At 43.4% G+C, this 25,811-nt stretch overlaps 1 protein-coding gene across 5 annotated transcripts in view; it reads right to left on the bottom strand.

Annotated features, from left to right (window-relative positions):
- The window catches only part of KCNMB2 (potassium calcium-activated channel subfamily M regulatory beta subunit 2), a 161,236-nt gene that overhangs the window by 93,787 nt on the left and 41,638 nt on the right, over positions 1 to 25,811 (bottom strand). The window contains exon 1 of one of the 5 annotated variants that reach the window (XM_068954394.1): positions 16,767 to 17,285. The exons of 2 other annotated variants lie outside the window; for them this stretch is intronic. The gene's annotated coding sequence lies outside the window, so the exon portion shown is untranslated. Of the gene's footprint in view, positions 1 to 14,595; positions 14,697 to 16,766; positions 17,286 to 25,811 lie in introns of those variants that run through there. 2 more of the 5 variants (XM_009673784.2, XM_009673786.2) reach the window with 2 other exon arrangements.

Consider the following 25,811-nt stretch of genomic DNA (forward strand, 5'->3'; position numbering starts at 1 on the left):
CGCTGGAGCAAATGCAGATATCTAACAGCTGATGAGGCATATTGTTCTGAAAGATTGAAAGGCTTAGACTTTCTCTTAAGTGGCACTATAAATGCCTACAAACTTTTGCAGGCCATGTGCTGAAAGAGAGCAGCTGCTCACTGTGGTCCAAGGAAGGATGTAATAAGGAAGAGTGGGATAGAAGGGGAGAAGGATCATTTTACCTAGACAGTCTGCTCTATACTCACGTCTCTGCTTGACAAGACATGGCAAAAAGTGCATGCAAATGCCCAACATAGCTAAACGGGGCAAAGCAGGCAGCAATCCCACGCTGGCAAGAGACCAGGCTGGTTGTGTCGCAGTGAAGACCAGCAAGTGTCCTGCAGTACACCGGTGCTTGCATTACCCGAAACTGTGCTGAGCCACTCTGGTAATGTCTCGTTATCTGCTGGGCTGTGGAGTAATTACTGTGGCAGAATCATACAGAACTGATTAGAGCATCAGTGAGGAGCACCTTGGGGCAGGCAGGCTCAACCACTCTTGCAGCCTGCGACTTGGCTCGTGAGGGGCTGCCCACAGTATCTGCCATGGGGTTAGAGAATTAAAGGGAGGAATTAAAACATAGTAAACATAACCAAGCTCAGTAAACATCACCAGCTGGATGAGGAGCCAGAAGGAAAACACTCTGTCTTGGCTCGCTCCCATGGTGATGGTCCTCTGAACTGCTGTTTTTTTTTTTTTTTTTAAATACTGCATTTTAAAAAAGAAAAATGCAACTCTGATGGGATAGCAGGAAAACCTGTTTAGATTTATATCACCTTGGCACTATCATATCTGCAAGCATATTCTAATAATAGCTCTCAAAGCAGAAGATACAAAATAAAGCATGCAAGAGTGCATGGCGATGAGGCTAGAGCAGAGCGCTGATTGCTCCACACCTGGGCTTTGAGTGCAAATGGGTGAGCAGGAGCCGGGGCTGAGCTGGCACCATGCGCCAGCTCTGGCTCTGAGGGGGGAAACCTCAGCCAGCCTTCACTGGCAGCAGGGATGTCCTGCTTGGATGCCCAGCAAAGAAAAAGCTGGAAAAGCTGGCCAGGGTTTTTGTGAGGATTTGCTTGGGCGGTTTGTTGTTTTTCAAGTGCTGCATAGCACTGGCTGAAGGAGCAGGGTCAAATTACTGCCTGCGAGGAAGGGGATTGCACCCTCTTCATTCTTTCAAAGAAAAAAAGCACCTTTTGGAGGTTGTTGTGGTGGTTTGCTTTGATGTAGCAGGCATGTTGACTTGTATGATCTATTTTGGCCCAACGACTCAGCTGCAAAAACAAGGACAACTCTATGGCTAGCACTGCGTCCTGTATCGAGGAGTGTGTGTGCCACGTGGGGTAGCGGTAGCTGAGTTACAGCCTGAGCCCCTCTGCTCATGCTGTTTTTAGGCTGTGTGCAGGTTCACTGCAATGGGAGTTTTACCTGAGGGGAGGAAGGAGCCCTGGCTCCATCCCCAGCTGACCCAACCTCATTACCTGTTCATAAAAAGGCTAAATGTCCATGAATGCAAGCGTAAATCTGAAAAACTGGGCTGTCTCCAGCTGAGCTGCAGCTGCCACTTGGGTAAATAGCGCAGCTTTGCTGCCTGCCGGGGAAGAGGGGAGAAGAGGAGGGTTGTGGACGTGACTCACTGCCTGAGGGTGATCTGGCATAGCTGGGAGCTGTGTTGACCTTCCCTTTGGCAGGGCAACCCCGAAAGAGTGCGGTCCTGCCTTGGTCCTTTGCCTAACAGCCTCTTTCATCAGTTCATTAGAAGGAGGCAGGATTTTTTTAACTCCAAAGTCAAAGGCCACCCTTAATTTATGTCCGATCCGTTCAAGGGGTATTTCTGATGAGACATCTCAGAGAAAGCACTTTCATCTCCTTGGCCCTACCCTTCCACTTTCTGGTCCAGCGAGCGCGCTCAGCTGGCCCACAGGAGGCATGGTAGAGGAGGGCAAGGGGTGAGTGCAGGAGGGACGGATGACTTGCACTGGGGGTGTTTTTCCCTAGTCCATGTGACAGGCAGGGGAGGCAAGTCTCCTGTTGATGTTTCTCCATCAAGCTGGCCCAAACAGGGTCTTTCCTGTAGAAAGTGAGAAACACATACACATCATCGCCTTTCCTTCCCCTGAGTGCGTCACTAATAGCTGCCTGGGATAGATTTCCAGCTGTGTTAATTACCTCTAATTGGCTGCTCCTATTTTCTTGGCAGCCTCACCTCCCACCATGAGCTGAGCTGATGGGGATGTGGGAGTGACCCTGATCCTGGGCTGAAGAGCTGGCCTTGCTGCACATGGGTGCAGATCCTGTCACTTGTTTTCCTCCTGTGCTCAGGGCTGCATCACTCTGGGCATGTTAGCGCTATACTCAAGGAAAAATATATCTTTGTTCCCTCCAGTTTGATAATTACTTTAGAATTATACACATAAAAATGTCATTATTTCCATGTATGTTTCTTTCTCCAGGTGTCCTTCAGCTGCCTGAGTCTATTGATCCCTGCTTGAGCATTATATACTGCTGAGTCTGGCAGCCCTAAGGCAAAATGAACCTTGAAAAGGGACTTTAAAGTGGTCTTATAAGAATACAATGAAATTTTCTTCCTATCCTACCCCAAAGCTAGACTTTGCGTATTTGAAAAAAAAACTTGGTTAATAATTTTAGATGTGTTTAGTATCCATTTATACAAAAGATATGGCTTAGTTCTGACAGGATAAAAGAAAATCTGGTGTTATTGTTCTTCTTCCTCATTTAAGCGAGCATGGAAACAGCAGCAGTAGCACTGTTACTCAGGCATGCTAGTTTCACGTTTGGTTTTTACTCGTACTAGCATAAGTGAGACTTTGAAGTGATTTTTCTGCAAATTTGTTTGTATGAAGTTTTGCACAAAGCAAATTCAAAACTTGGCAAGACCACAGTAAGGGGAAACCTTTCAGAAATCCAGAGAAATAAGTCTGGCAGCATTTCAGTGTTATTTACCTTGATCTAAAATCTCAGTTGTAAATACTGGGACTAGTGAAAAATATGCTGTGCTCCTCTCTTCTCTCCTCCATCAGTACCTTCTTAGTACTCATTAACTGACAGGCCTATGGACCCGCTATTATTCCCTAATGTCTATCACAAAAATTGTGCTAATTAAATAGGAAACCAAAGGGTTCGGTGTGGGACTGCAATTCCAGGGATGGAGCGTATGTTTATATGGCTAATGTGAATGCTTTGAGTAATAATATTTAGTGCTAATAAATTAGATTTTGGAACGGTCATAAAAATTCATGCTTCAGGGCTTAAAGTTAATCTCTGTCAGGATAAGACCTTTATTGGCAGAGATAATCCTGCATTTACCAATTAAGGAATTTCTTGTGCCTTCCTCTGAAGATTGTGTTGTTGGTTGCCTTTGAAGCCAGGATTGTGGGCTTGACAAAGTATTTGGCTTTCAGAGGATGGCAGCTCTCACACCAGGTGTACTGACTGGGAGGGATAAGGCATAAATAGATGCAGTTCCATGAATGTGAGAATAGAAGAGAAGGACAGTATTGGCTGGGGTGAAACTATAGGCCTGGGATTTGGGAGACTGACTGCTAACTTTGTTTTAGGCTTTCTGTGTGTTTTTTGGACAATATGCTTAATTTTCTTGTGCCTCTGCTTATCTGTTTTAAAATGGGAAAACACTATCCTTTCTCTCACACCTTGCCTGTCCAAACAATAACTCCTTAACGGATAGGAATCATTTCTTGCTATGGGCTTGTATAGCAGGTACCTGGCACTGTACAGTCACGGAGCACTGATTGTATTTGAGGATTTTGATTTTAGCTATGATGCTATTGCCACTGTTGATGAGGATGACAGATGTAGCTTTGCATTTTCTGAAGTTGATTGGTTTCAGCGTTTGCTCTTATGTTTCATTTTATTGTGTTAAAAACTGCTTTTCATGTGTAATAGTCTGTTAGTTCAATTCTTAAGCTATGAGGAGGGATAGTAAAGACAATTAGGAGTTAGCAGAAGTTGGAGTAATTGACAATGTCTCTAGGATCTGAATGAAGAAATTGGGGCTAATTTATGATGAAATGCTTCTTTTGCAAGGCATGTTCTGGGCTATTCATATAGCTTTAGCAAAAATAAAGCAAGAAGTAGGACACATCTGAAATCTTGGGAGCTGATTAGTTGCTGTCATATACAATTTGTAACTGTTTTCTCATGTCTGGAAATAAAATAAGTTATAGATGAAAAAGATGAGACAGAGAGAAAAAGGAACTCTGTTTGGATAAGCAATGTTTCCTGGCTACGTCTATGCGAAAGCAAGAAATATAACATAAAATATTGCACATAAGAGGGAATGAAAAAAAGAATAATATCCTGGGAAAATGTGTATCTGAGAATCTGAAAGGTAGCTACTGCTTTAGCGAGTCAGATTTGTTTTGGCAGTTACTATGAAACCTCATGAATGAAAATATCATTCTGGATTTGTAATATTATATGCTGTGTTCTAATTGCAAGTAATAAGTGCTTTGAAAGAATAGCTTATAGCCTGATCACAGTGATGCTGTAAATATGCCCTTCCCCCACCCAGAAAAACCATCCGGAGAGAAAGAGCTAGAAAACAGTACAGTCTTTAGCTACCCCTCTACCTGTCCGGGTGCCCAGCCAGACCAGTATCGCGCTGCTTCTGTCCCCCCCCAGGACGTTAGCTCTCACGCAAACAGCCTCGGATAGCTGCGAAATAAACGGTCGGTACCTGCGACATGTCAGCGCGTTTGCAGCTGCTGCTGTCCCAATCGCTCATCACTCTGTGCTGCTCACGTTAAACAGTTTAGAAATATGAATAAGGCTCTCCAGGAAGGGGAGGCAGTCGGAGATCGTGTGTGTGGAGCTACCGGGGTCAGCGCAACCTTTTCTGAAAAAGGCGCAAAAAAGGCTCATTTCTCAGCACGCTCTTAGGCGGTACGTGGTGCCGGGTCAGAGCACTGGACCGTGCCAGGAGCAAAGGCCCGTTGAGGGGGCTGGAGGTTATTGCTTTCGTAAGAGCGCACAGCGCTGCATTTGAAGCCCCCGTAGTTTTGCCTGCCACGCGCTCCTCAGTTCGTGTTTCTACGCCTTAAGAAACACCAAGCGGCCAGCAGAATAACACCAAGGATGTATCAGCTGTGGCCAGCTAGTATTGCCCTACTCCATCCTGTGCCCTCGCCTACTCCCGCGGCTCAGGGAAGCCCCTGTGGGGACGTCTGACACCTTTCGCAAGCGTTGGGTTCATGTGCTAGGTCTAAATACAGTTAATTGACGTTTATGGCTGTATGTTTGTCTACCACCTGGCTCAACCTGAGGCCTTCAGCGGCTACTATGTTACATGCATCGATAATAAGCACGCCAATTAGCTACAATTATGTTTATTAGTTTGGTAACTACCTTGTGTTATGTATCGTGCCTGAAGGTGCACAGACCTTGCTGTGAGCTAGGTGTACGGTCTCAGGAACTGAACACGCAGATACTGATTCAGGTCGCGCCCCTTGGGCTTGCTCCTACACCCCTCTTGGGAGCAGCTAACAGTCTGAGTACTTTATCATAAAAAACAGAGGCTTTCAACAGTAGGCGACACTGGAGCAAAATACAGTTTCATGTGACCGTATGGCACCTTGAAACCCCTTAACGTTAAGTCACTTCTCCATGTAACACTTATTTTCTAAACTGTACAAAAGGTGTGCTGACTGTGAGTTGTCTTACAGCAGCATGCTGAAACTGAAAAGCTGATGGCCTTGTTTTCAGGCATTTTCTGTTGCCCATTTCCCAGGGAAGTCCAGAGGAGCTGCTGATGCTAGGCTACTCTGAAAATCCAGCCCTTAATTTTGGCAAAGCTCCTTGAAGATAAAGTGTTGTTTTTGCTGGTGTTTCCAGCTTTCAGCAGATCCGGAGCTCATGATACCATACTTCTGTCTCCCACCAGCCAAAATGAGGCAATGCTCAGACGCGTTGCAGTAAAGAGAAGAACGGCAAGTGGGTTTGTCACACGTCTGGTGAAATGTTTGTATTTGATTTTGTCTCTACGTTGAGACAAGACTCAGACTGTTTTTTCTCCAAACCAGTTCGTTCATCTTTTGTTGACAAATAGGACTAAGAAAGGTCTTCATACCTAGTCCCCAGCTGTTGTTGGCAATGTGCTGTATAATAGCTCTACTGGGTTTTCAAACTTCATATTTTAAAATAATCAGGGTTTTTTGCCCCTATCATTGAAGGAGGCTTTTCATTTGCATCTGACCCCTTTTGGGGTAAGGCAATTTGACATCTAATATAGTTTTCAAGGCAGAATATATTATGAAGGCAAAATCTAGCAATAAAATGTATTCTCTGATTGCCTCTATAAACTCCTAACACGTCTTGGCACTCAGCTTTTCTCTCTCTGGCATATGCATAAGAGATGGAAGTTATCGGTGTAAAGAAGGGTAAAAATAATTAAGGAGGCTGTCACAGGTGACTATGATATTTATTCATGCACATCTGGGGGGGCTTCTGAGACTTACAGCATAGTTCAATACAAATAATAGGGGTTTTTTTTTTAGCATTAACAATTGTTAAATATGTCAAAGCTAGAGAAGTCAGAGAAGGTTTGCAAAGACCAATGTATGAGCAGCATGACAGCTGGTGAAATTCATCGACAAGTTCTAGTAAGATTGATTGGGAGGAATCATCTCCACTTCTCATATGTTGGTGGTTTCTAAATTAATTATATTTTAACCACTTTGGAGACAGATCTGAAAATAAATTTTTGGAGCCCAGTGTCAGCTGTTCAATAAGCAGGAAAGGAATAAAAAAAGTAATCAACATTTTAGCTGTTTACAGAATGAAAAAGAAATCAAACACTGAAAATATTATTACAATGCCATTAACATAAATCAATTGCACGCTCTGCTCTCAGAATCTTTTTTCATTTCTGGTCATCCCATCTCATAAAGTCTTTAATAGATATCAACAGAGTGCAGAGATTGACAGTGAAAATGATTAGAGACGTGTAGAGACTTTTGTAAGAGGGGAAGTAATGAACTGGGACTGTTCAGGAAAAGCTTTAGCTCCTGGGAGAGATTCAAACACCTCGGGACACCTGGGCAGACTGTGCTGGGGCTGGCAGAGCGGGGAGGACGTGGCTCCAATGCGATAGCCGGGGGCAGGAGGAACGAGTGTTATGTTAGACTTGGATAAAAGACAGAAACGATCCCAGGAACAGAGACCTGCTGCTATAGAAACTGTGGAAATGGCCCAAAACACTGTTTAAAGAGAAAAAGGCCTACTTCTGTGAAAGGAGGATGGCAGCCCCTCCTCGAACCTTGGTTTTGGTGGGGTTTCAAGCCTTTCCTATCTGTGCCCTGTCTATGGGAGCGTCTGGCTTAGGACGCTGGCTGGCTCTGAGGAATTTAACTCCCCCCATGCCAGAGCCAACCGATAAAATGAAACCGCTGGTACTTCTTTATATGACTAAAACATTTGCCACAAGATAAACACCAACTGCTTAACAGGGTTAAAAGAAAGGTCTAGAAATTTCTGTAGGTAAAGCAAACAGGTATCAGTTTTAATGAGCAAGGTAAATGCTTTAAAGTATGATCTCTCATGCTTTAAGTCATAAGTCAAATACTTAACTACTACAGATTCGGAAAATGGTTCCCTTATTGGCAGGTTATCCTGCCGTTGTCCAGTCAGAGGTTTTTTGCCTTCCTCCGGAGGATCTGTGCAGTCTGGGGAGCGAGAGACTCCCAGACGTGATGCAACCTGGGGTTCCCACGTGCAGATTTTACAGGGCATTTCCAGACCGCCCTCTTGCCAAAGAGGAAGGAGTCCCGTCTTCCCCACCACTTCATTCAGGGTGGGCCCAGCTCCTAACTCACACAGGTGTTTCTGAAAACCTCATTCTTTCTATTTTTCTCCTTGGCAAATGGAAAAGAGGAACAAAACAACATTTCTGAGTGAGATATAAGTGTCTAATGAGTAGGTCTTAGATTTGTAAAGGAGTTCATGAACTTATACTTAAATCATTTTAGTGATTGATTTAGAGCCAAATCTTGCTGGCCTTACTGAGGTAATTAGCCTGATTGTTGTCAGAGGGATATTCACACAATTCAGGTGAGCAGCATTTGATTTTTGTTGTAGAAATCAGTTGTCTGTATAAAACCAGTTGACATAGCTGAGTGGTGCCAAGGCTGCACAGTGATAGGCACTAAGAGAAACCTTTAAACTCAGGGAAAAAACCCAGTGTCTTTTAAAGAAGACGTGTGGGTAGAAGAGCCATCCACCTGACGCTGTTTGAAGTGAAAAGCTAAAGTCCGACAGTAAGAGATGTGTTCTTGCGTGTCTGCTCTGTGGGACTGCAACTACTACTGCTTCCACAGCTTCTCCAAAGGAGAGAATAGGCTAATTAGATCTACAGTTGCCATCTATCAAAAGAGCATCTGAAATCTTCCAGTGATATTTTTTTCTCTCTCCCAGCTATTTCTAAGTCATCTATCAGTATGGTACATGAGTACCATCTGGATATCTGGCTAGTGACCAACAGGTTGATGTGTGAGCTTTTTAAACACAGACAATCAGAAAGTAGAGTCCAGGTATTTGGAAACGGTGGACTAACAGGGCACATTTTAATGGAGGCCGAAAAGATTATAAATGAACTTAGTGAAGAGGGCCTGAGAAATCCATTTGTTCAGGATTTTATAGTCGAGGAATAGAAATAGTGCATGAAATCTAGGAATCTCCTCATGCGTATTTGAATTGCATGGGAAGTGTGCTCGCAGACTAGTAATGGGCTACCACATTAACTCCATAGGTAAACACTCACTCTCAGCTACAAAGAAGGAGTACTAGTGCCTCTGCAGAGGAAAACTTGTTTTAGCTCTGCTGGAGGAACAAACCTCTGCACTTTGTGCTGAATGCTAGTAGTTATCGTTCGCACTCCCAGCACAGACCTGCTGGAGTTTTATTCAGCGAAAGCATGGCTCTGAAATCAAGCGTTCTGATTTCCAGACCTTCTCCCTCACCCTGGATTCGAGGATGTTTAGAGTTTTTATTTGGTTCATAAGAAATCAAAGGAATTTTACAAAATATGATTTTTTTTGATCGGCCTTAGAGTTTATGAATACTCTAGTCCAAGGGTTTAGTGTGAACTCATCTATGTGTACTTCTTGATGGTCAAACTCACCTATGTCAATGGTTTACTGTGTACCTTACTCCTGTCCCCAACATGGGTGCTGTGTTTGTATGCACGTGCAGAAAAGGATGCCTTAGTCTGGCAAAGTATCGCTGCTACAAAAGCTCCAGTTGTTGTCAGTCACTAGAAACTTTCCTTTCAATTGAAATGATTTTGGCGCTGAATTAGAACTTTTGGTGCTACGACAGAATTTTGCAAGTTCTGTGATGGTTTTTGACAGTCCCGGTCCCAGCAGGAAGAGACTCCTCACTTGAAATCTGTCAGCTTCTTCATACAGGAAAAAAGAAAAAGGAACACACCTAGAAACTCAAACAAACTTTCAAAGGGATCCTCTCTAACTGAGATGAGTTACTGCAGACATTTCTACATGAGAAACATATTTATTTAGGATGCCATCTAAATGCAGGCACACCTGAAAAAGACATCCTGTTCCCGCCTAATGCACCAGAAAAATTGTTTTAAAATGCGGAGTTGTTTTGTGAGTTCTTAGTGAATAAGTGCATCCACATGTGCATCTCCAAAGAGATTTTTGATTAATTGCTTTCAGTCATTTTCTTTTTGTAAAATTAGAACAACGATGGAATAGACTGGCTGTGGAGTTTAGCCGTGGAAAGATTATACTAATCCACTTGAAATACAACTAAAACAGAAAGCAAGAGGAGATAAAAACAATTTTTCTGAAGCTCGTTTACCTGTGACAAAATCCTTCCCAATCAGCTGCACAAAAACTATTGGATCTTCTTAATTAAGCTTTCCTAAAAAAGACTTTGCCATGGACTTCCTGGGATATTTCACCACCAGACAGTAAGTCCTGTAACAGTCTTTGATAGATGGGGAAATATGCATGTTTCATGAAATTAATAATTGGAAGAGCAGCAGAGGTTTCAAAGAGCAGAGTGTCAGCCAGATCAGCGCATTATGCAGAAGCAAACAGAGAGGGAGAAGCTGTCAGAAGTTTATGCTTTGCCCCAATGCATTATTAACATGGATTTTCAAAAGCCAGGGCCCTTTTCATTTGCAGATCTTCCAGTTAATAAAATGCTATGGTTACAAATGAAGTTTCTTTGTTCTCTGTTTGGATTATTGTTCCCTATGCCTTAAAATTTATATGCTTTTTCGAAGGAATTGAAAGATGGACTAGTTGCATTGATGTTTTCCGCTCAGGCTCTTTTTCTGAAACACTCATTTCCTGGATCAGTAAACTTCACCAAATCACAGCAGACATCCTTACACCTGCTCTGCAAGGACTATTTTTCACAGCTGAATCAATTCTTTCCCTATCACCACAACAACAGTGCTGGAATTCAACACAAACTTAAAAATGGCTAATCAATGGCTAGGTGGGTCAAGACGGTTGAAACGCAATGAGCACAGACAAGCTGTTGAGTCCTTCTTGCCATTCAGTACTTTTTTTTACTCTTGGGCTCTGCAACATATTGCTGTGGTCGAGATGTGTTTATCTGAAGTCTTTCTACAGCACAGTTGCCAGGTCATTAGGAAGAGGAATTTAGAGGTGTTTGGCGAGAAAATGTGCTGAGCTGGGACCGCCATTGCTCGTCAATCTCTGTGCCTCACTCCTGCCTATGCTTTCCCGCTTTTCTTGCACCACTGCTGGGGGCTGTTTGCTCCCCGTTCTGCCCCCTAAGGCAGCCAAAAGCAAAGTATAGGTGTCTCAAGGTTTTGTGAGCTGAACTGGCTCACGAGACGGTCAGGTGAGCCTAGGATGTTGCAGGAGGGAAAGGCTGCGTGGGAGGGGAGAGGCAGCAGGAGACCAAGAGACAGCACCCACGGCTGCCGCAATCTGCCAGGGCCCAGGGCAGCCCAGCCCCTGGGTCCCTTGATCCCTCCCCCAAAACGTATACATCTCACCAAGGTAAAAGTGTAATTCTGTTCAGTAGCAGCACAGAGTAGCACATGCACTCCTGTGGATGAAGCAGGGCACCTCTGACTTTGATTTAACCATGCGTTGTGATGTTTTAAGTACCATATATTAACTAAAAATGGTAGGGAGTGTGTCCCAAAGGGACCATACTCCTGGTGTTTTCACCATTCCTCGTTTGACTTATTTCAAGTGATTGCTCTGAAACATTATTTATTCGCTCAGGAGCCTGATGTGTAAAGCCTATCTAGATTTGCAAATAACTAATGGTTGTCAGTAAGGAGTACCACTCTGCTGAGGTGGAAAATAGCTTGCCTGCAAGGAAAATAAAGCCAAACATATATAATGTTTTCTGCAACACCTCTTTAAGCCGGGCAATGTTATCGCTTGTCCCTTTTCTGGTACTGCGCCTCAGTGGGCATACAAGGACAGTGCCGTCTAGAGGGCTCCTTCCGCAATGGCGACCTTGGACAAATGAGCCACTTGGGATGAAGCAGAAACTTCTCTCTCGCTGATCTCTGATCCACTGAAAGGGAAGTGGGGATATGGGACAAATGCTCTTTTGTCTCCTCTGGTCTTCAAAACCCTTCTGGAGGTGGCTGATTTAAGACAGCACAGTGGCACACTTGATCTGAGTCAGAGAGGGAGGAACACTGAATTTGGGCAAAATTGCTGGGAACCTGGGGATGAGTATGTTATAATAAATCTGGGGATTTATTATATCCCCCTTTCAGTGCCTCAGAGTCATTGAGTATCTACAGCTAGTTTGACATTTTGCCCCTTTCCCCTTTCCCTGAAGGGCTAGGCTTCTTCCCCATTGCTTTTACACGTACCAGCAAGTGTTGCCTGTGACGGGGAGCTGTGGGGCAGGACAGTGCTGAGGGTTCACAGGAAAGACAGGTGGACACAGGCTTTACTAACATGTTGACCAGTGATGCAATGGAAGGGCATGACTAAAGAGCCTGTGCTCTTTCGTCTGGAGTAGTCCTGAAAGACTGTTGAGGATCTAGAGCTGCCAGGTGACTCCTACTGCAGAGCTGTAGAAGTGAATAATAAAAAAACAGAGTGGAGCCCCCACGTGCATTAGCAGTCGTGTTGACATCGCCCACCTTGCAGGGATGTTTGAAGAAGATGCTACAACTCTAACATGTTGCTGCATGTCCCTGCGGAGCTTACCCATGGGAGCTCTCCCCTCTAAAGCTGTCTGCTCTCATCCCCCTCCCAAGGGATTTGACTTAATTAATTAAGTAATTAATTGCTTCTTAAAAAGTGGTCCATACAAAATCATCCCACTTGGCTCAAGCAGAGCTGGGAGTTAATGATGGTCAGTAGGACAGCATTAAATTGAGAAAATGATAATTGTATTTCAAGAAAGAGACCTTACAGGAGCTCTAGGAGTATCAAGGGGGAGTTTCAAGTTGGGATTTCACCCCAGACTACAGTGAATCAATCTTTGTCCCTGCAAGATTCTCTGTTTCCGCTTTGATTTTGGTTCCTCTAATTCTTAGAGTTCTCTTATTTTCCCTACACAGTACTAATCTTGCATAACAAATGCCCTGACGAAATACATACATGCATATTGCCCACAAACACTTGCAGCATGTGCGTGCAATGGAGCAACACCTGCCGTGTGGCTTGCACGCTATGTTTGCCGCTTGCGACATGGACACGTTTCTGTTCTTAGAATAAATAAGGATATCCAGGATCATTGGCCTTCAAATCCGTTGAAAGGGTAAGAAAGACCAACTAATGGGGGAGCCAACCAGTAGACTGGCTCTGGGTAGTCACAGCAACCCTGTGGATTCAGCACACACCTGACTGACTTTACATAAAATGGAAAATAGTTGGACAACGCAATTCACTCAGCTGGAGACCTGAGTTTTCCTCCTATTTGACATAACTACAGTGCAAAAGTAATTAAAAAGTCAAATATACTCCTGTTTTATAACCTTTTTCTCCTTATTTGTTTCTCAGTCAAAAAAGCTTGGTGTTTTGACAGCTGATTTTTTTTTTCTCTTTGAGAAAAAATATTTGACATAAATTCTTAGCCCAGCTGACTTTCACTGCTTTTAGGGCATGCACCAGATGTTAGTTAGTTTTCTTGACTGTTATTTTCACAACTCCTGCATATTTTCCTGGGATGTCATCAGTCCTCCTGTACGACAAAAGCTAAACCATGTCACTCCGTTGCTTGACTGCACTTGAAGCGAGTACCTTTATTTGTAAATATTGTGTCAGTCCCTCACTTCCAATGCATACGCTGTGTGTGCGGCTGATCCCTCCTCTGGCAGTGGTCAGCCTTGTTTTTCTCTCTTGTTATGTTTTCTGTTCTGCAGCCATATCACTCACTGTATCACTGCTGATGCTCCCTTACTGTCCTTCCTGCTGTCTCTTTTCATCTCGTGCAACATGCAAGATAGACACAAGGAGAGACGCTACTATGGGAAATTTAGAAATTTCCATGATGGTCTTTCTTCTTTTTTTTCACTGCGCAAACAGTTTCTGTGGGCATTGTGGATTCATAAACAAGACTGTTAGGAGCAAAGTGGTGGCATGGCAAACACTGTGAGCGAATGGCCCGTGCAACGTGCAACGGATGATGCCAACTATTCATTTTCATAGAGCTGCAAGAATTCAAACACTTGGCATGCATATTCATCTGAATCAGAATGCTGTTTAACCCAGCTCTCACATCTGCCTGGTGGGAGCACTTCAGTGCTTATGTGTTGCTGGTATGACTGCTTGCAAGACATGAATTTTAAACGTGACTGCTCAGATAGTGATGGAAACCCAATATGAAACAGTATACTTGGTTGTGAAATTTGCAATTCACTGCGTGCAAGTTAGTTACACAAATCATCTAATCAAGGAACACCACATGACTGAACTAAGCAACACAGTATGAATTTGCAAACATTTGCCATTCCCAAAAGATCTGCAAGCCAATTTCTTCACTGAAGAAATTCCCAAATAATATCAAATAAATAAACTAGAAAACTATATGAGCTCTGCAGACAATTTGTAAACAAAAAGGCAAGTGAGACTCCTGGCAGAATGTACTAATTCAGCTTTCGAAGAAAATAGGGAAATGTTTTCCCACCACTATAAATCTAGCTCATGGAATTTAATCCATTGTCTGCTATACATTGATGAAGCAAGGAGAATGCCAAGGGATTTGGAGTCACTTCTGACAGGCTTTCAGAAGAATGGGTGTTTGCTGCTGGCAAAAGTTTCTGCAAACAGCAAATTTGTCTGGAATAGTTCTGAAAGTAGATTTAGTTTCGGATCATGGGATTTGCACTATGTCTTATTTACTATTGAAAATGCCCAACATATGAACCTCCTCCTGCTGGAAAAGTTTGTTTTTTTTTGCATTTTTCTTTATCCGGAACTATACATTTAGTCTTATTCCCGGGGGACCACTGTCTATATTTTCATTGCATCATTAATAACACTGTCCTCACAGGTATTTGCAAGCCGGGGCTATTACCCTTCCCCAGCACTGCCCATTTTGCAAGGAGAATGGGGGACTTACCTAAGACCCCCGGGAAGTCTGTGGCAGGGTGCAGGTTGAATGCAGTCTCCCAGCACCTCACGGTCTTACCTCTTCACCCTTTCCTCAGAAAGTGCTCAGAAGAAAATTAAGTGAGATGAAGTAAAATTGTCTTAAGTCTTTGGACAGAAGTGAGACGGGGAAGAAGAAAATAGGTTCTTGTTTTGCCCATGCATTGTTCACTTCTGACACAGATTTAGTATCTCTGTGAAGGAGGCTTTTGATCCATACTGCAAACCACCAGAAAAATTTTCTTCCGAAGAAAGTTTTTACTATTATCATTATGTTCCAATTACTGTATGTGACACAGGTTGAAACAATCTTCTCCCCAATTTGCAATGCTAAGTAAAGCACTTGACTGAAAAGTTGCTGCTTGGATCAGATGCAGAATATTTATAAGTTTTGATTCTTGAAAGGAATTCTTAATATTTCCAGTCTAATATTGCTTCTCTCTGGCAGAATCTGTATTTACTATCACAGAACACATTTAGCACTTTTATTGTTAAATTGTCATTGGTGTAGCACTGTTAAATGAATTATAGCATGACCCACTTACAATGTACTCTAATATAATGAAACTCTCCTTAAAGGGAACATTTGATAGGATGAGTAAATTCAAATTACTTGTTAAGTCCTTGTAATATTGGGATTTTTTTGCTAATGAAGATTTAATGAAAACAATCAGTCGAACAGAGTTCTCGAAGTTGTGAGCTTCTGATAACAGCATTGTAAAGTATACCTAATGACAACCACATTAAAGGAGATTTAAAACGTTATCATAACCCTAATTTTAATAGTTAGCAGAGCAAGTGATACTGTACCTCTTATTGCAAGATATGGCTCTCCATTCCTTTAAGTGCATTTTTAATAGCTCCTATGAGAAGCATTTCCACGAGCAGAACATTTTATTGTTACTAAATACTGCTCACGCTGAAGTCTCCCTGTTGTTTGGAAATGAAACTTTAATGCTTAAGTAGAAACCGTTCATCAAAACAGGGAACATCATACCCAGATCAAACCCACTAGATGATAATAACACTGCACACTGCATAGGCATGCAGATAAGATTTTCATTCATTAAGTTCCCACTACTTATCTTGGTGAGGGTCATATGCAATGACAAATATTCAAACTTGCAACCTCAGGTCGACCAGGGACCAAACACAATCCTCACTGTCTTCTTTGCCTTACAAACCCAACTCTATGATGTTCTGACATCTTCTTGTCTCATAATGCTAAACAGGCACATCATAAAAAAGTACATGAGGCTTCTAACTTTGCATATCTCCTCCTGCACTTCTGGCTGGGAAAGAAACAACAAGCCTTTACACGGAGAAGCTTTCCTTTCGTACTTACTACTTAGTGCTCATTGCCTCTTCAGCCCTTGTTCCCAAGGCTTTCAATATCCAGCTAAACACCATTTACAACCCTCACCATGCTGTCATTTCTCAGGGAGAGGGAGGGTGGCAGGGGTCTGGCGGTGATGGAGGAAAAAATCCTACCTTTTTCTATCTGAAACTACAGTTCTCGTCCAGCAAAACAATGTCAACAGTACATATGAAGCTTTCACTATGCAAAATGGATGGATACATCGTGCCTTTTTTGCAATAGGTTATAACCCTAGAGGTTCCTTATCCAGAAAATCCCCCTTGCCCCCCCCTCTTTATTTTCCCTGCTTCAGATGACAGCGGTGGCACTCCAGACACATTTTACATGTTAATAGCACGTCTCTCTTATCTGACAGGCTTCACAGCTTTCCCCTTCGTCTTTTATTTTAGGACACCTTCCTCTTTTCCCCTCTCCCCACCTCAGAAAGAGCCCGGCTGGCTCGGTAGAGAAGGGGTAAAGTGTTTTCTTCATGACCTCTATGTATTTTACTCCCTGGGAAAAGCAGTGTGCAATGCACACTCAGCAGGCAATGAGATGTGAACCAGCTCGTCCTCGGGGCATTTCTGCCATAAAACACAGGACTATCAACAGTATTTTAATTCTCAGCAGCCTCAGCTCTCCCCCACGTCCCACCACCCCCTCCCCACCCGCTCCCTCGCTGCTCCTGACTCTGCACCTGGCTGCCTTCGGAAATCCGCGGAGCAAAGCACAAACAGTAAGCACCGAACAGCAACAGATTCCTTTGTTTTACATGCAAATCCTACCTCCGATAGTTGTCACATCTTCCTCCACGGCGAAGCCTAATTGTTAATAAACAGGGATCCAGTGGAATCTTCCGAAGTGCCACCAGTTGTTAAGCGCTGTCATCGTTACCTCCTGGTGCTTAAACCTTTTTGGACCATTAATGTCACAACCCCTGCTAACTCATAGCTTAGTACTCCCTGCTCAAAATGTCTGAAATAGTTTGGGAGGACAATAGGAATGACAGGCACACTAGACAGCCATGCTTGAAATTAGTTATCTGAAGCTCAGTTAAGGCTGTTTCACAGTGTTTTTAAGGCACGCACTAGATAAGGTTTATTAACCTAGGATAGGCATGCCTCTCCTGCTTTTATTCAGTGCTGTAATAGGACGGCTGTTAGAAACGCAGCGATAGGTCAAACCCCATTCATCCCTCTGTAGCTTTTAAACCTCCGCAGGAGAGAAAATAGCTTCGGTCATCCTTAAACTTACTAGGGCAGATCAGGGTTTCTGCAGATCAGGGTTTCACACACTGTTTTGAAACTAAGGAGAAAATTGCTCCCTGGAATGGAAGGTGCTGTAGCTCTCACGACTGATGTGGACGGGAAAACGAACAGCATCCGCCCCCGCCGCAAGCTGAGGCTGTCGCAAGAGTTAGTGAAAGTATCGATCGGAAGCTGGAAGTTCATAAAACTCTGTAAGGCAGATGTGGCACGAAGTGAGTAAGGGGGGCATACAGACCATGTCACGAATTGCATTTCTGGTGTCACAGGAGTACGCTACACTTCACAAAAGGCAAAATACGGTTTGCCGATAAAAGGGTCTCACAATCTAAATTTGCAAGTTAACAGCACCCCAGGTAATGGTGAGCAGAGCAAACGCAAGTGACGCACGGCATTTGCACTGTCCATGAGGTGTGTCAGAGGGGGTGGTGAGAGGATGCTCTTGGAGATTGCTGCTTTCAATAAAATTGGGTGTTTCTCTAGATCCCAAGTCAGAAACATTAGTCTTCTGCTGGGACCTTGGAGCCTTTTTATTCTTGGTTGCCTGTTCTTAACCAGCCCAGGTCAAGATGGATCAGAGATTGTTAACGTCTGCTGTCAGTTTGGTGTTGCTGATCTCAGTGTGATCCCTAGCGGACAAATGTAAAACCCACGAGTGTTGTAGCTCTGCCAGCAGCAATGGCACACAGGCTGAAGGACTGGAGAGGCGACCTAGTGTCAAGGCAGGTTGAGAGAGAGGAGGTGGGAAGTCTGCACTTTTGTTGCTTGTTTGGCACCTGCCTAATTTTTTTGTATCACCTAGCCATCAGTCCCCCAGATCCTACAGTCGTCAGCTTAAAATGAAAACATCATGCAGGGAGCCAACTCAGAAATGAATGGTGCTTGGAGAGATAAAGGAGCAAGACAGATCTCTGAAAATCCATCTGTGGCTGCCTTATACCATGGGAACGAAAGGGTTAAGGGAGTGCCAACTGGAGATGCCCATTAGGTTTTTAAGTGATTAAGAGTTGAGGAGCATTGAGGGCTGGTTAACCTTCTCCTTTGATTTACGATTCTAGTTTGGATTTGGATTAGTCCTTTGCGCTAGAGTCTTCTACAGAATATTTGAAACTTAACACTGCGGGAGAGGAGGGCACTGATCTGAGCTAAACCAGCTGGTAAATTCTACCTCATTTGGAGGGGGAAAATGGCCAACTTACAACCCTCTTCTTTTCCACACCACTTCCTGCCACCAACACAACAGATGCTCACAATGCTGACAGCTTTATCGAACAGCTAGGGCAGAGAGTGCATTTAGAGTGGACTGTATTCTCCCCTCCTAAATTGGTCTTCATGCAAACTGTGAGTGGCATTCAAGGCTTGCTTGCACCAGCTACAACCCATAGATGCTGGTGGGGACATACGGGACTACTACCAGCATAACATTTGCCCCCATATCCACACAGCTGCTAAGACAGGACTGCCTTTGCAATCTATGCTTGCTGTCCATGTCAGATATCTGGTGTCCTCACTTCCCCTCTCCGTCCCCTGCACCTTACACAGTCATTGTGTAGGAGGGGAGGAGGTCTCAGGGCTCCAGTTTTGTTTCTCCATTTACAGGAAGACATTATTAGCACCTTAAGCTTCCCCCAAAATTGACGGGACCTGACGGGACTTGGAAGTTTGTAGGCATGGGCCTAATGGTGGACAGCAATTACCTTCATGCTGCTAGCGTGGCTGTGAGGTCAACACAAGAATTCTTTCTGTGCCATCTACCCAGTATCATTAATGAGCACTAAATTCACTGTAGGGGAGGAAAAAAGAAAGGAAGAAAGAAAAGTTCTCCTTGTCCTGAGCAATACATTTCTGTTTCACTAAAGGGCTCACTGTACAATTGATTTGTGTGTGGGATGACACAGCAGTTCAAGACACATGAGATAAATTCATACTGAAGATGCGCCGGCCTAGGGACACTGATTTCGTTGATGGTCTTTTGAGAGATTTCAGTACTAAACTGACCAGAACAGTGTTCACTGACAGGTTAAAGTGGGTGATTATTGCTATCCATGTCCACAGTTCCGCCAACCATCTACATTCAGTATAAGGTAGCTCATTAAAATGGACGATTACCCCCTCCCATCCCTTAGTCGGTGAATAAACAACCTGTGGAACTGCTTGCCATAGTAATCCCAGATACGTAAAGATTTTGGAATAGGTGAAATTCACTCGGACTTGGAGGTCAACAGGTAATAACTATCTGTGAGAGGTAAGTAACTCAATGGATAACAAGATACACTTGCTTTGGGTGGTAATTGAAAGAGGAATAAACTGTTCAGGATGTTAAGGTGTTAAACAACTGGGAACAATCAGAAAGACCTTCTAGGGGCTGATTAGTTCAAAATGGTCCAGTCTGAGTGAGATATTTCAAGATACTTCCCCCATTTTTCAGGCTTTTTGTAATCACTGGGCAGCAACAGCAGCTGCCATCACTCATGCATATGCTCTGCCTTTACAGTAGCTCTACTGCTGTTGCATTCTTCTGATGCACTGATGTGCTCCTTGCTGGAAACAAGATATAGAGAACAATGGAGCACTGATCTGATCAGGTATGGCAATTTTCTATCTTCCTGGACTGTGTGGCTGTTGCAAAGTAGGACTGCCCTGGGAAATGGAGGGCTCAAATGTACTTTCATTTTGCGTTCCATCAGCAAAATCCTTGGGTAGGAGCTGAGATTGCTGTTCACCTCTGTAGCAGTAGACCCTCTTTGACAAGACCTATTGCTTGCAAAGTAGCTGCAACAACTTAAATTAGATGTGATACCTCTTTCTATTTCTGACCAGTATTCATCTAGGAAATGGTCAAGGAGGGATGAAGGAGAGGAGGAATTCAGGAGATTTGTAGTTTGCATGCTGACTATGAGTCTAATAATACAATTAATGGAACAACTAATGCATAATTTCATTATGAGTCATCCTAATTATAACAAGAATTTGATGGATACATAACTAGAAAGTGTAACTATCAGTTACAAATACACATTTCTAATTGCATAGGGAAGTAAACAATAAAATTCAAGTTGCAGGTTATACATGCAGTAATCTTTTCTTCCCCTGTGGTGACAAATTCTCTAGGAATAATATGAATTTGGCTTGAAGCTGCATACTTATCAGGTAGCATTATTTCTATCCCCTTGTGGAGTCCTTTTCAAAATGCATCCACACTTGAAGTGGCAGCAGGGATCCCCACTAATCCATAGATGCTTGGTGTGAATCATCTATGAAAGGAATCACAGGAATGATCCTTTGATGGTCCTACCATGTTGGGTCTATTTACAGGGTGTCACTGGCCAATATGGTGTTAGCCTGGCAGAGCTATGGATGTGATATGCACGTCAGGTAACAGATTGTATTAAGAGCATATAATTATATTGTAAAGGAAAATTAGTCTTCTAAAGGACAGAGATCCTTAAGAAGAGACAGGCCAAATTCTGTTACCACACCTAGGTGCTCTTGGGCTTTGTAGAGCCTGAATTCAGAACTGAATTTTGTAGATGGCAGCTCTTTCCTAGAAAGGATGAGCCCAGCTTGGGAGAAGATTCATTCCTAGTGGTGATCTGGGCTACATGTGTTAATCCCACCTTAGGCTTTTAGATGAAAGACTTATCAAGAAAGCTGGTTAACGTCAGTAACCACGTTTGCACCTCTGGCTGGTCTCCCTTTCTTCCCCATGGGATAAGACAGGCAAGTCATTTTCTATGACTCTACAGTGCAATAGCTGACATGCTGCCACAGAAAAACAGACAGCCAGGCTGTCCTGGGTGACTAGCCATAAGCTCTATCTTTAGCATAAAGTCAGAAATCACCCATTTATGGCTGATGAAATGCAAGCACCCTGTGCTTGGCTATTGTGCCCTATTGGGCATAGGACGCCCAAGTGTCCTAGAAATCTGTCCGTTTAACTGAGCTATATAGCACTGAGAAGCTAATAGCTTCCTCACGCTGCTTGATTGTCCCACTTTGTATGACAACTCTATCTTTTTCTCACGTAGCCTGTTTTGAGCCACTTGCTTAGGAGAAAATAACTACATCCGGAGCGTTGCTAAATGACCCAGAAGTTGCTGCTTTGCAGGCTAACAGTATTTGATGGAAATAGATGGCTTCTTGCTGTGAAAATCTCCTTGGTTGACAATGCATTGGGTACTTTTGATGATATTTGTCTGAGGAGTTAAAACACAGGCTCCTCTTCTTTGCATATTTACTCTATCGTTCTTACAGACTTGCCGGCATTAAATTCTTCCTGTGCAGTTTCAGCAGAGGTCTTTCTACTTCCCATTTGTTCAACAGCTGCTGGTGTGCATTGCTCCTTCTCTTTTCCTTCAGCTTTTGCCATCTGCCATCATTAAGTTGCCCAGGTGTCGGAAATCTTCTTGCTCTTCTCTTGTAAACATTATTCTTCCTCCTTCTTCACTAACTCAACCTCTATTTATATAGAGGCTGATAGATCTGGCTAGCTGTTCTCAAAACATCTGCTACATTTCGTACTTTATGGGGGTGGATGGGGAACAGAGTACATATCCTTGCTTGCAAAAATAAAGACCATTTAACTCTTTCTATGCCTTCCTTTCCATTTCCAAGATCTTACAGTTTTCCTGCACTTGCAGATGTGCTAGTTAATTAAGAGTTGTCATTTGGGCTGTTACACAGAACGAATGTATCATAAAGCACAGCTACTTTTCAGAAACATCAGAGTCCTCATATTGCACCGATGTGGTGGTACCGAGAAGCAACAGGGATGGGAAATGCCTAAGACAGTTATCAGCACTGACATCAAAATAGACCTTTTTCCCTCTTCATACTGCCCTGCTGATATATACAGGTGCCACTCCACTGACTTCATTATATTTTCTGCTCAGATAGGGGTCAGGCATCCATTTGATTAGCTGGAGGGGAAATCCAGGCTCAAACAGCATCTTTCACAATGATGGGCAAACTGTTGAATTCTTTCGCAGAGATGATGAAATTAAATGATTTCTGCTGTGCCCTATTCTGCTCAGTGAATCACTGAAGATTGACTATAAGTTGAACAACAACAAAACAGAATCCGATGAAACAGACTGCTTACACAATGCTGGCTGCCAGACCCAGTGAATATTTTCTGCTTAATGGCTAGCAAAATATGTATCTGAGGATGAACACCCAGTTGCTGGGGCCAGTCTCCAAAGTGTGCAAGTGTGCACTGAGTAATTCCAAGAGGATTTCATGCTTCAGTGATCTCACTCCCCTCAGCTTGGGTCTTGGTACCGGTGCTTTCAAAACCTGATTTTGTGTGCAGCTATTGTGCAGAGACTGTTTCCTGCTCTGAACAGTTCTGCTGAGCAGCAATTGCTGCCTGTTGCTTTCTCATTTGTTAAGCAATGGATTACTGCTCAAACATTTGCAGCCCGTGTTGGTCTGAGCTCTGCACGCAGTACTCCAAATTTACTCCTCTCTTGGAAGGTGTTTCTTGCTTGTTCAAAAATTTCCTGAAGCCTCAATCATTGCTGCTATGATTTCCTTGCTTTATGACAGATAATGCAGTGCGCTATTCACCTTTCCTGAAAAAAACTGAATTGGCCACTTACATGCTCTGATTTCCATATACAGTGTCTAGCTGTTTCTCCACCAACCCTTGACTTTTTTTTTTTTCTATCCACATTTTCTTATTCCTATGTTAATTTTACTTCTTCAGCAACTTTAGTAGGATATTGCCGGGTAATTCTTTCCCTGTCTTTTTTCCACCCCCCCTGCAAACCATTTGATATGCAGTGCTCTCCTTTCTTCACGACTCAAGTGTCCTCTTTAATCTGTCCTTCCTTTTATTCTTTACTCACCTGCTGCTTTGCTTTAGTGCAATAGTCACTTCTCTGATGAAGCTCATGCTTCTATTTCTGTTCTTTCCCTTTTTGAAAGGTCTTTTGCATCAGGGAAATGACTGCCTGTTTTGGTTTCTTTGATGATTTGGTCCTATATGCTGCACTCGAGGTGTGAAAGATCAAGTTGAGGAGAGCACACGCAGACGGGAAGAGAAAGGGACACTGCCTGGTCCCTGTGAGGGGAGTTTTCAGTGAAGCAGTAATGCTATGTGGGAGCAGACTGGGCATCAGGATCTGTGCTTTTGAGAGGCCGTTTTATAGCCCCAATTTCCCCATTTGTAAGGCAGGAGTAATGTCACTGCTCTGCCTTTATGAAGTGTTTTGTGAACTTTGACTGAAAACTGAAAGAAGAGCTTGAAATTCAGCCATGTTTATGCTATTGCTTTCTTGCTGGTGAACTTTAAATTCAGAATAACAAGAGCCTAAAACTGCCTAAGCAGCATCTGTATTGTTGCACTCTGTATGTTGCCAGTAATGTGTGTCTGCTCCTGAACGCACAACCTCCCTTGTAGTGTCCTCGCAGCCATCTCTCAGCTGTTCTACTTGTCTTCTTTGGACTAAAGAGCATCCATAAGAACAGGCTGTTTGTCCTTGTGTCTAAGACTAGGTACAAGATGAGGATGTGTCCTGAAGGCAGCACGGAGACTGGGGGACAGGCTGGAGGCACGCACGCAGCTTCTGAGCTGCTGAGGCAAATGTCTCGGGGCAGTTTGGGACTGTGGCCACGTGTTTTCCTTGGCACCTTTGCTGCACCGGGGTGGCGAAGCTCTGTCTGGGCTTGGGCCGCTCTTTTAAAACACTGAAGTTTGTGCGGCCACATCAGGAGCCCTGACACGGCCTTACAAACTAGCTGCATAAAGCAGCCTGTCTCGTGGTATTTGATTTGGCACGAGCTTTAGCAGCTGCCTTTTGGCATGGTTTAATACCGAGGAGATGTTCACCGACTGAGCAAGCGCTCAGAAAAATGTCAGCATCCGATTCTGGACGGTGCACTAATTACATACATAAAAAAGGCAGAATAACGAGCTCACCCACAACGGGCCTTTGCCCCTCTTGCTCTGGGAGGCGGATGGCCACAGTTGCCTTGATGCCAATGCCTGGACTTGTTCTGCGTGAGCTAGGACCACACGTTTTGACAGCCCAGGGGCCAGTGTTTGCTCTGGGAATGTGGTAGCAGGAAGGACTTGGCCTTTTCTCTACCATTATTTGGTCATAAACATACATCTCCACGGACAGATAGGTGTTATACAAAGTTATCCATGAAAACTCCATGAAAAATCTCAATAGCGGTGTACAAAGTTGCTACCCCTCCCCTATCATCACAGCAGATGAGGATGTAAGCAGTGACTATCGATAAATGGCTCTAGTACAAAAAAATAGTTTTGGAAACATCCAAACTCTCCAAGTAAAGGCTTTCCAAGAGAAAAGGCAGAATGACAAAGCTTTCCTTTAAGACAGGCTAAAGGGATCCTCCTTTGGCATAAATATACATCTTCTATTGATACAAGAAATGAGTTTCTTTCATTCTCACTGATGTATTTTTTTGCATGTGCGAGATTGATATATATTAATCTGTCATCAAAGGCTGAAGTGCAAAGGACTCCAGAGGAATTTAGCCAGTGAGTTATCAGTTTTTAATTACCTAATGCTATTTGTTCACATCTGTTTGAAATGAGTTTATACTCATTATGTCTATTGAAGTAATGTGTCATCATTTTTCCACTTAAGGCAATTTTTTAAATATAAAAAAGAAAAAGGAACAACTTGTCTGTAAATTCACCTGTAATCAGATGTTTCCTCTGCTCTGAGTAGTGTTGAGTAGATTCTCAGTAATTTTTGTCTATGCTTGCCATATTTTGGGACTCTTAGAAATAACCTTGAATCTAAATTCTGGACTCTAAGATGGGCACAGAGGACGCACTGCAAGCTGTGGAGTACATCGCTGTTGGGATGAGGGGCCGAAACTTTAAAAAACAAAACAAAACAAAACCTAGCAACACCCCAACTAACCAACAACACTGCACGTGGATTTGTCCGAGGACACAATTACTATAATTCTGCAGGGGCACCCAGATGAAGCTTTAAACTACAGAAAGTAGCTGTGTTTTGAAGGTAAGTGAAACAAATCTGAAAAGTCAGTCCCAGAAATTTTTTACTGCTGCTTTGTACCACTTGCCATCCCTGACTCCAGTGCAACCTGCTGCATGCTGTAGGATCAGGCTCTGGGGATGCATTTTGGTCTCAGCTGGTCAGGGCTTAAAGATAATAGCACCCCAGTGAGCCTCATGCACGCACTGCTCTTCTAACCCTTGGTTAGCTGTTCTAATCCATTCTCCTCCCACCCACAGCCACTGCAAGAAAGATATATTTTCTTTACTTCGTTTTCATGCTTATATTTCAAATAGCTCTTGGTGCAGTAAACTAGTAAAAAACCCCAATCCCCAGCAAAGCAATACCCTTTGGGGGAAGCATGATGGATCTGGTAGCGCAGGAACAAATATCCCCAGGGTCCCATTTATCTCACACAGCATTTCTAGTTACTCTTTTTTATTTTTCCTCCCTTTTCTTCCAGACAGTGTTGGTGTTATTTTTACACAGAGGACTAAAACAACTCTCTCCCTTCTTCACCTCCACTGCCCCCTGGCTCCTGCTTTGCCTTCTGTGAGAGTACGAT

The sequence above is a fragment of the Struthio camelus genome, chromosome 9, assembly GCF_040807025.1.
Source record: "Struthio camelus isolate bStrCam1 chromosome 9, bStrCam1.hap1, whole genome shotgun sequence".
Lineage (NCBI taxonomy): Eukaryota > Metazoa > Chordata > Aves > Struthioniformes > Struthionidae > Struthio > Struthio camelus.